Source organism: Salvelinus fontinalis, unplaced genomic scaffold (assembly GCF_029448725.1).
Source record: "Salvelinus fontinalis isolate EN_2023a unplaced genomic scaffold, ASM2944872v1 scaffold_0304, whole genome shotgun sequence".
In the NCBI taxonomy this organism is placed as follows: Eukaryota; Metazoa; Chordata; class Actinopteri; order Salmoniformes; family Salmonidae; genus Salvelinus; species Salvelinus fontinalis.
Genome location: NW_026600513.1, coordinates 149,953 through 159,037, shown reverse-complemented (window position 1 = coordinate 159,037; position 9,085 = coordinate 149,953).

Sequence of the window (9,085 nt, the reverse complement as noted above, 5' to 3'; positions counted from 1 at the left end):
AAGAGGCAATTTCATTTCCCTCTATGGAATGTGAAAGAGGAAATATCCTGCTCCTATGTGCTATAGTGCAATAGCTCCCAATGACCTGCTGTGCTGAAAGGAACTCTAATGTCAGTGGCCCCCCAGTCCTCGTGCTACCGTGTGCAAATCCCCTCCATTGCTCTTCTTGAATAAATTAGATTTTTTTTATGGCCTTGGTGAGGCTCAACTTATATCCCCCTGGAGAACTGTAGAATTGTGTACTGTATCACACCCTCGGGAACATCTACACACACACATACACATACACACACACACACACACACACACACACACACACACACACACACACACACACACACACACTCACTGGCTCAAGTAGACATTGGCTCAAACAGGAATACAGTAGCCTACAGTCTAGATGTTGATCTCTTTCTCTGTAAAACACACATTACTTTGTGGATGAAAGCCTGAAACATGTTCAGATTAATAATGACATTAAAGAACATTGAACAATTTAAAAGCCCATGTATTATTTATCTGGGAACAGAAGAACAACAATGTAATGAAATGCACTTTATATCATCTTATCTCATGAATATGTAAAACCTGCAAATGAATAATTCTTTATTATGAGGAAACGAGAGAATCTCAGGACTTGATATCGAGAGATCGAGAGAGAGAGAGAGAGAGAGAGAGAGAGAGAGGGGGAGTGTGTGTGTATGCACATGTGTGTGTAGCGTGTGAAGTGCCTATGTAGCATCTGTGCACGTTTGTGTTTGAGTGCATGCCTGCAAACTTGTGTGCGTGTGTGTGTTTAAGATTCCGTTATTCCTGCCTGTGTCCTGGGAACCAATCAAAACTGTTGTGTCTCTGCTTGAACCAATCAAGACTGTTCTGTCTCTGCTCGGACCAATTAAGACTGTTCTGTCTCTGCTTGGACCAATCAAGACTGTTATGTCTCTGCTTGGACCAATCAAGACTGTTCTGTCTCTGCTTGGACCAATCAAGACTTTCCTGTCTCTGCTTGGACCAATCAAGACTGTTCTGTCTCTGCTTGGACCAATCAAGACTGTTCTGTCTCTGCTTGGACCAATCAAGACTGTTCTGTCTCTGCTTGGACCAATCAAGACTGTTCTGTCTCTGCTTGGACCAATCAAGACTGTTCTGTCTCTGCTTGGACCAATCAAGACTGTTCTGTCTCTGCTTGGACCAATCAAGACTGTTCTGTCTCTGCTTGGACCAAATCACAGCTACCATGTGAGTTTGAGTCTAATAGTCTTGTTCGTTCTGCAGTGGCCGGCACGGTCCGCAACGCCATCCAGCGCCTAACAATGTCTCGCTGGAGAATGTGTCTCCCGAGGGAATACTGCCTGACAACGGGGGATGACGATTCCATAAGGAGAAGTGAGCGCTCTGTTTCATCCACCTCACTGGGGAATTCACATCCCCCTACTCACACAAACACACACACACACACATATAAATGTGTATATGTATGCATGCGTGTATGTATATGGATATATACAGTATATTTACCAAAACATATATGGGGGATTGGAAATTATGCAGACAATTAGATTGATGGAAGCAACATTCTTTCTGCAATATTAAGCTGATCCACCCGTAAATATTTTTTTAATTTTTTTAAACAAACACACACACAAAGACACACACATGCAACCACACACATGCACTCCCCCTCCCTCCCTTCTCCCTCCTTCCTGCCACTACACCCCTGACGGCAGTCCTCTGGTGGTATCAGCTACACCCCTGACAGCAGTCCTCTGGTGGTATCAACTATACCCCTGACGGCAGTCCTCTGGTGGTATCAACTATACCCCTGACGGCAGTCCTCTGGTGGTATCAACTATACCCCTGACGGCAGTCCTCTGGTGGTATCAGCTACACCCCTGACAGCAGTCCTCTGGTGGTATCAACTACACCCCTGACGGCAGTCCTCTGGTGGTATCAACTACACCCCTGACGGCAGTCCTCTGGTGGTATCAACTACACCCCTGACGGCAGTCCTCTGGTGGTATCAACTACACCCCTGACGGCAGTCCTCTGGTGGTATCAACTACACCCCTGACGGCAGTCCTCTGGTGGTATCAACTACACCCCTGACAGCAGTCCTCTGGTGGTATCAACTACACCCCTGACGGCAGTCCTCTGGTGGTATCAACTACACCCCTGACAGCAGTCCTCTGGTGGTATCAACTACACCCCTGACAGCAGTCCTCTGGTGGTATCAGCTACACCCCTGACAGCAGTCCTCTGGTGGTATCAACTACACCCCTGACAGCAGTCCTCTGGTGGTATCAACTACACCCCTGACGGCAGTCCTCTGGTGGTATCAGCTACACCCCTGACAGCAGTCCTCTGGTGGTATCAACTACACCCCTGACAGCAGTCCTCTGGTGGTATCAACTACACCCCTGACGGCAGTCCTCTGGTGGTATCAACTACACCCCTGACAGCAGTCCTCTGGTGGTATCAGCTACACCCCTGACGGCAGTCCTCTGGTGGTATCAACTACACCCCTGACGGCAGTCCTCTGGTGGTATCAACTACACCCCTGACAGCAGTCCTCTGGTGGTATCAACTACACCCCTGACAGCAGTCCTCTGGTGGTATCAGCTACACCCCTGACAGCAGTCCTCTGGTGGTATCAGCTACACCCCTGACAGCAGTCCTCTGGTGGTATCAACTACACCCCTGACAGCAGTCCTCTGGTGGTATCAACTACACCCCTGACAGCAGTCCTCTGGTGGTATCAACTATACCCCTGACGGCAGTCCTCTGGTGGTATCAACTACACCCCTGACAGCAGTCCTCTGGTGGTATCAACTACACCCCTGACAGCAGTCCTCTGGTGGTATCAACTATACCCCTGACGGCAGTCCTCTGGTGGTATCAACTACACCCCTGACGGCAGTCCTCTGGTGGTATCAACTTCACCCCTGACAGCAGTCCTCTGGTGGTATCAGCTACACCCCTGACAGCAGTCCTCTGGTGGTATCAACTACACCCCTGACGGCAGTCCTCTGGTGGTATCAGCTACACCCCTGACGGCAGTCCTCTGGTGGTATCAACTACACCCCTGACGGCAGTCCTCTGGTGGTATCACTAAGAAAGCAGGTCCAATCAATGGCTCACTGTCTCACCATCCCATCAGTCTGTGATCCTCCCCTACACACCAGATTACACAGCCTAAACCTCCCTCCCATCACAACCCACAGGAGCCTCTCTCCCCGCTTTATTCATAGACAGACACACAGAGACATACATACACCTTGTTGCAGGCTAAATAACCATGTAGCTCTTTATGTATTGCAATGACTTCTGACAGCTGTTGTGCTGCTGTGAGACTGTGTGAGAACAATACATCCTTGATGGAGGAGAAAGTTGAAGTCTAAAATCCCTGACTATTACTTTCTGTGTTTTCTCCGAGCTAGACGGAGGTGTGACCCAAATCCTTCAGCTTTTCTGATGATTGGACTGAACGTTAGATCAGAGGAGTCCAGTGGGGCGGTGGGGGGAGATGGGGAAGGGAAGAGGAGGAGGAGGGTCAACACTATCTATCTGGCCATGGTAGAGAGGACGAAGGGGGTGCTGTGCTTTCAAAACACAAATGCACTTTTCAAACGCGAATCATAATCTTACTGTAACTTTCACCCTAAACTTAATTAACCTGTTAACACAAATGCTAACCCAAGCCAAACCTTAAAGGAAAAATCTACAATTGCTATATCCGTTTTGGGACTTGTAAATTAATGGTATATAGCTATTGATTTTTAAAGAATATTACTTGGAAATGCCTCATGAGCTTAGTTTAACTGTAACCACATCAGGACCCAAAATATAAGCTTGTTTTACTCCACTGTTTGTGAACAATGTAATTGTAAACAAACACGGTATAGCTTCAAAACATGGTAAAAACTAGAGAGTGGGCTAGGACGGGTCCATCATTTACCTCCTCTGAGTGGACACTTTCGTGACCTGTGACCCCGGCACATGACATTTAATTAAGAGGTGGTATGATGCTGCTGGCATCCTTCCCACTGTTTAATGATCTAAAACTACCTTCTCATTTTAATATGGCTCCTATCCGGCTCACTCCTCTCTACACCTCTTCCACTTGTTTTGGCTCTGTATGCCGTCAATTTGGATTTGAAATGAAACAAAGACTAGAGGCTAAAGTGCAGACTGTCAGGTTTAATTAGAGGGTATTTTCATACATATCGGGTGAACCGTTTTGTACATAGTCGTCCCATTTTAGGGGACCAAAAGTATTGGGACAAATTAATTTATGTGTATTAAAGTAGTCAAAAGTTTAGTATTTGGTCCCATATTCCTAGCACGCAATGATTACATCAAGCTTGTAACTGTACAAACTTGTTGGATGCATTTACTGTTTGTTTTGGTTGTGTTTCAGATGATTTTGTGCCCAATAGAAATTAATGGTAAATAATGTATTGTGTCAATTTTGGAGTCACTTGTATTGTAAATAAGAATAGAATATGTTTCTAAACACTTCTACATTAATGTGGATGCTACCATGATTATGGATAGTTCTTAATTAGTCTTGAATAATGAGGGAGAAAGTTACATAGGCATAAACATCATAACCCCCCCAAAAATGCTAACCTCCTATGTTATTGTAATGGTGAGAGGTTCGCATGTTTTGGGGGAATGATATAAAATGCTAACCTCCTATGTTATTGTAATGGTGAGAGGTTCGCATGTTTTGGGGGAATGATATAAAATGCTAACCTCCTATGTTATTGTAATGGTGAGAGGTTAGCATGTTTTGGGGGAATGATATTTGTGCATCTGTAACTTTCTCACTCATCATTATTCACGATTAATTCAGGACTATGCGTAATCATGGTAGCAAGTTGACGTAGATGCACAATGCAAACAGTAGTAGTGGGTCATTTTCCACAACAACCAGGTGCGTTGAAGGGCATTGCTTAACTTCTCCGCTGTTTTGGTCCTGTAGCTACGAAGATGTAGCAGCATGAAGCCAACCTGTGCACATGCGCAGATACTCTGTGTGACTCTGTGAGAGCAGTCTTGCATCACGCTCATCTCATTGGGTGTGTTCGAATAGTAAGGCTAACGAAGCTGACTGTAGACAAAGTCAACGAGTGAAGTCAGAGAAGTGCATCGGCGACAGCCGAAAGTTGGACACTGTAGTGGTTTTTCAACAGCAAGGCTCAGGTCAACATGGCATGTCAACATACAGTGCCTTTGGAAAGTATTCAGACCCCTAGACTTTTTCTCCATTTTGTTACATTACATCCTTATTCTAAAATTGATTACATAAAACAAATCCTCAGTAATCTACACACAAAACCCCATAATGACAAAGCGCAAACAGGTTTAATTTTTTCCCCAAAATGTATTACAAATAAAAACCCTTATTTACATAAGTATTCAGACCCTTTGCTATGAGACTTGAAATTGAGCTCAGGTGCATCCTGTTTCCATTGATCATCCTTGAGATGTTTCTACAACTTGATTGGAGTCCATCTGTGGTAAATTCAATTGATTGTACATGATTTGGAAAGGCACACACCTGTCTATATAACGTCCCACAGTTTACAGTGCAAAAAGCAAGCCATTAAGGAATTGTCCATAGAGCTTCGAGACAGGATTGTGTCGAGGCACAGATCTGGGAAAGGGGGCCAAAACATTTCTCCAGCATTGAAAGTTCCCAAGAACACTGCGGCCTTAATCATATTTAAATGTAAGAAGTTTGGAGCCACCAAACCACCACCTTCCTAGAGCTGGCTGCCCGGCCAAACTGAGCAATCGGGGTAGAAGGGCCTTGGTCAGGGAGTTGACCAAGAACCTGATGGTCACTCTGACAGCGCTCTAGAGTTCCTCTGTGGAGATGGGAGAACCTTTCAGAAGGACAACCATCTCTGCAGCACTCCACCAATAAGGTCTTTGTTCGAGAGCTGCCAGATGGAAGCCACTCCTCAGTAAAAGGCACATGACAACCCACTTGGAGTTTGCCAAAAGGCACTTATAGACTCTTAGACCATGAGAAACAAGATTATCTGGTCAGATGAAACCAAGATTGAACTCTTTGGCCTGAATGCCAAGCGTCACGCCTAGAGGAAACTTTGCACCATCCCTACGGTGAAGCATGGTGGTGGCAGCATCATGCTTTGGAGATTATTTTCAGTGGCAGGGACTGGGAGACTGGTCAGAATCGAGGCAAAGATGAACGGAGCAAAGTACAGAGAGATCCTTGATCAAAGCCTGCTCCAGAGTGCTCAGGACCTCAAACTGGGGGCGAAAGTTCACCTTCCAACAGGACAACGACCCTAAGAGCACAGCCAAGACAACGCAGGAGTGACAAGTCTCTGAATGTCCTTGAGTGGCCCAGCCAGAGCCCAGACTTGAACCCGATCGAACATCTCCGGAGACACCTGAAAATTGCTGCGCAGCAACGATCCCCATCCAACCTGACAGAGCTTGAGAGGAGCTGCATAGAAGAATGGGAGAAACTCCCCAAATACAGGTGTGCCAAGCTTGTAGCATCATACCCAAGAAAACTCGATGCTATCATCGCTGTCAAAGGTGCTTCAACAAAGTACTGACTAAAGGGTCTGAATACTTATGTAAATGTGACATTTCAGTTTTGTAACAGCAAAAATGTCCCAAAAACTTTTTGCTTTGTAATTATGGGGATTGTTTGTACATTGATGAGGGGGAAAAAAACAATATATTAAATTTTAGAACAAGGCTGTAACATAACAAATGTGTAAAAAGTCAAGGGGTCTGAATACCTTCCGAAGGCACTGTAGCTACTATTGTTTATCAAAGTTTTTCTTTATAAATGTAAAAATAAACGTATCTAAATCCCATATCAAACACAAACTGAAAACATAATGTTTGTACAATGAATTGGTGAGAGAGAGGTCTCAAATATCACTTTCATTTTGTTCTGCCTGTAGCTTTAGAATCGCTGCAAAGTTGGTTCTGGTTTCAGTCATGTCTTTGGTCACGTTCAAGTGGGTCAACCAAAAACACCCTAATGATTGGTTGACAAATAGTGTCTCCCACTAGCCAGGAGTTGGCTGCATGGTGCAGTTGGTGAGAAACAACTGTAGCGACTTGAAGATGACTTCATAAAAACCTCCATGACATTTGATCACATGGCTTTGTAAAGTTCATGCAGTCGACATGTAGGCGCAAGTTGGACATTGTTTTGCCTGATAATGCAACACACTTTGAAAGGCGGTGACCATCGTTGATATTGACTAGACAAAATCTATTCGCTAGAACACGCCCAATATTCGCTGTGCTGCTGTTGGCAATGTCATCTTGCATTGTTGTTCACCTTTAAAAGTGTGCTTCATTGTGAAGATAAACATTCTCCTACTTGCGACAACATGTTGACCGCATGAACTTTACAAAAATCATGTGATCAAAGGTTGTGAAGTTTTTACTGCAGTTAATGGAAAGTTTCTGCAGTTGCTCTTCACCAACGTCCTCCAGCAACCATGGTCTGCATTGTGGGAGCCTCTATTGTCAACCAATCATTATTCTTGACATGACTGAAACAGGAACTAACTTTGCTGCGATTCTCCCAGCACCCTGTGCACTAGTAGAGATCGGAGAGGATTTGACAGATGTAAGCAATATGGTAATAGATTCACCTTGCCCTCTGATAGGCTATGTGGAAATTTCACCATGTTGCTTATACCATTCATATCCTCTCAGATCTCCACTAGAGGTTGACATGGGAACAGGACTCCCGGGGGTCTTGTGGAATTCTAGCATGAATGGGAGTCAACTGTGTAGGCCTAATATAGTTTACTTAATAATATATATATTTTATGTTAATTTCCCCCCTCCCCCTTCTGTTGGCTCACTCTCACGCCTCGCTCCAGTTGTAGCCACTCCCTACTTTACCTCAGATGAGCTCGGAGACGTACACAGTTACACATGTCCATATCCATGAGTTCATCCAATTCTGGGTAAGTAAGTGCAAGGGCTGCCTTCAGTGCCACATCTCGTAAAGTGGTTGTTATCAGCTGTGTACAGGCAACTGTCTCGTGAGCAGCAGCCAAACGGAGCAGTTGCTATGGCTACTCACACGCAGAGCGGGGACAGACGATCATCTAAACATTTGACAGGACAAGATGGGACACTCCCATGTCAACATGCATCAAAAGTAAGGTTTAGGGGTCCATTTTGGGATTGGGCCTGGATTGTACGATGTGCACACATGATACATGTTGAGTGTGTGATATTTGGGTTGGAGACAGAGAGAATGGAAAACCATGTTGCTCTGAGCCTTGCTGTTGAAAAACCACATTAGTGTTCAATTTTTGGCTAGCACAGTTGCACCTTGCCCAACTTCACTCCTTGACTTTGAGCCTACACGCCCAATCTCAATGTGACCCACCAGATTCAGAAACTTGACTTTGAGCCTACACGCCCAATCTCAATGTGACCCACCAGATTCAGAAACTTGACTTTGAGCCTACACGCCCAATCTCAATGTAACCCACCAGATTCAGAAACTTGACTTTGAGCCTACACGCCCAATCTCAATGTGACCCACCAGATTCAGAAACTTGACTTTGAGCCTACACGCCCAATCTCAATGTGACCCACCAGATTCAGAAACTTGATTTTGAGCCTACACGCCCAATCTCAATGTGACCCACCAGATTCAGAAACTTGATTTTGAGCCTACACGCCCAATCTCAATGTGACCCACCAGATTCAGAAACTTGATTTTGAGCCTACACGCCCAAACTCAATGTAACCCACCAGATTCAGAAACTTGACTTTGAGCCTACACGCCCAATCTCAATGTGACCCACCAGATTCAGAAACTTGACTTTGAGCCTACACGCCCAATCTCAATGTGACCCACCAGATTCAGAAACTTGACTTTGAGCCTACACGCCCAATCTCAATGTGACCCACCAGATTCAGAAACTTGATTTTGAGCCTACACGCCCAATCTCAATGTGACCCACCAGATTCAGAAACTTGACTTTGAGCCTACATGCCCAATCTCAATGTAACCCACCAGATTCAGAAACTTGAAAAGCCCTTTAGATTTTTGCCA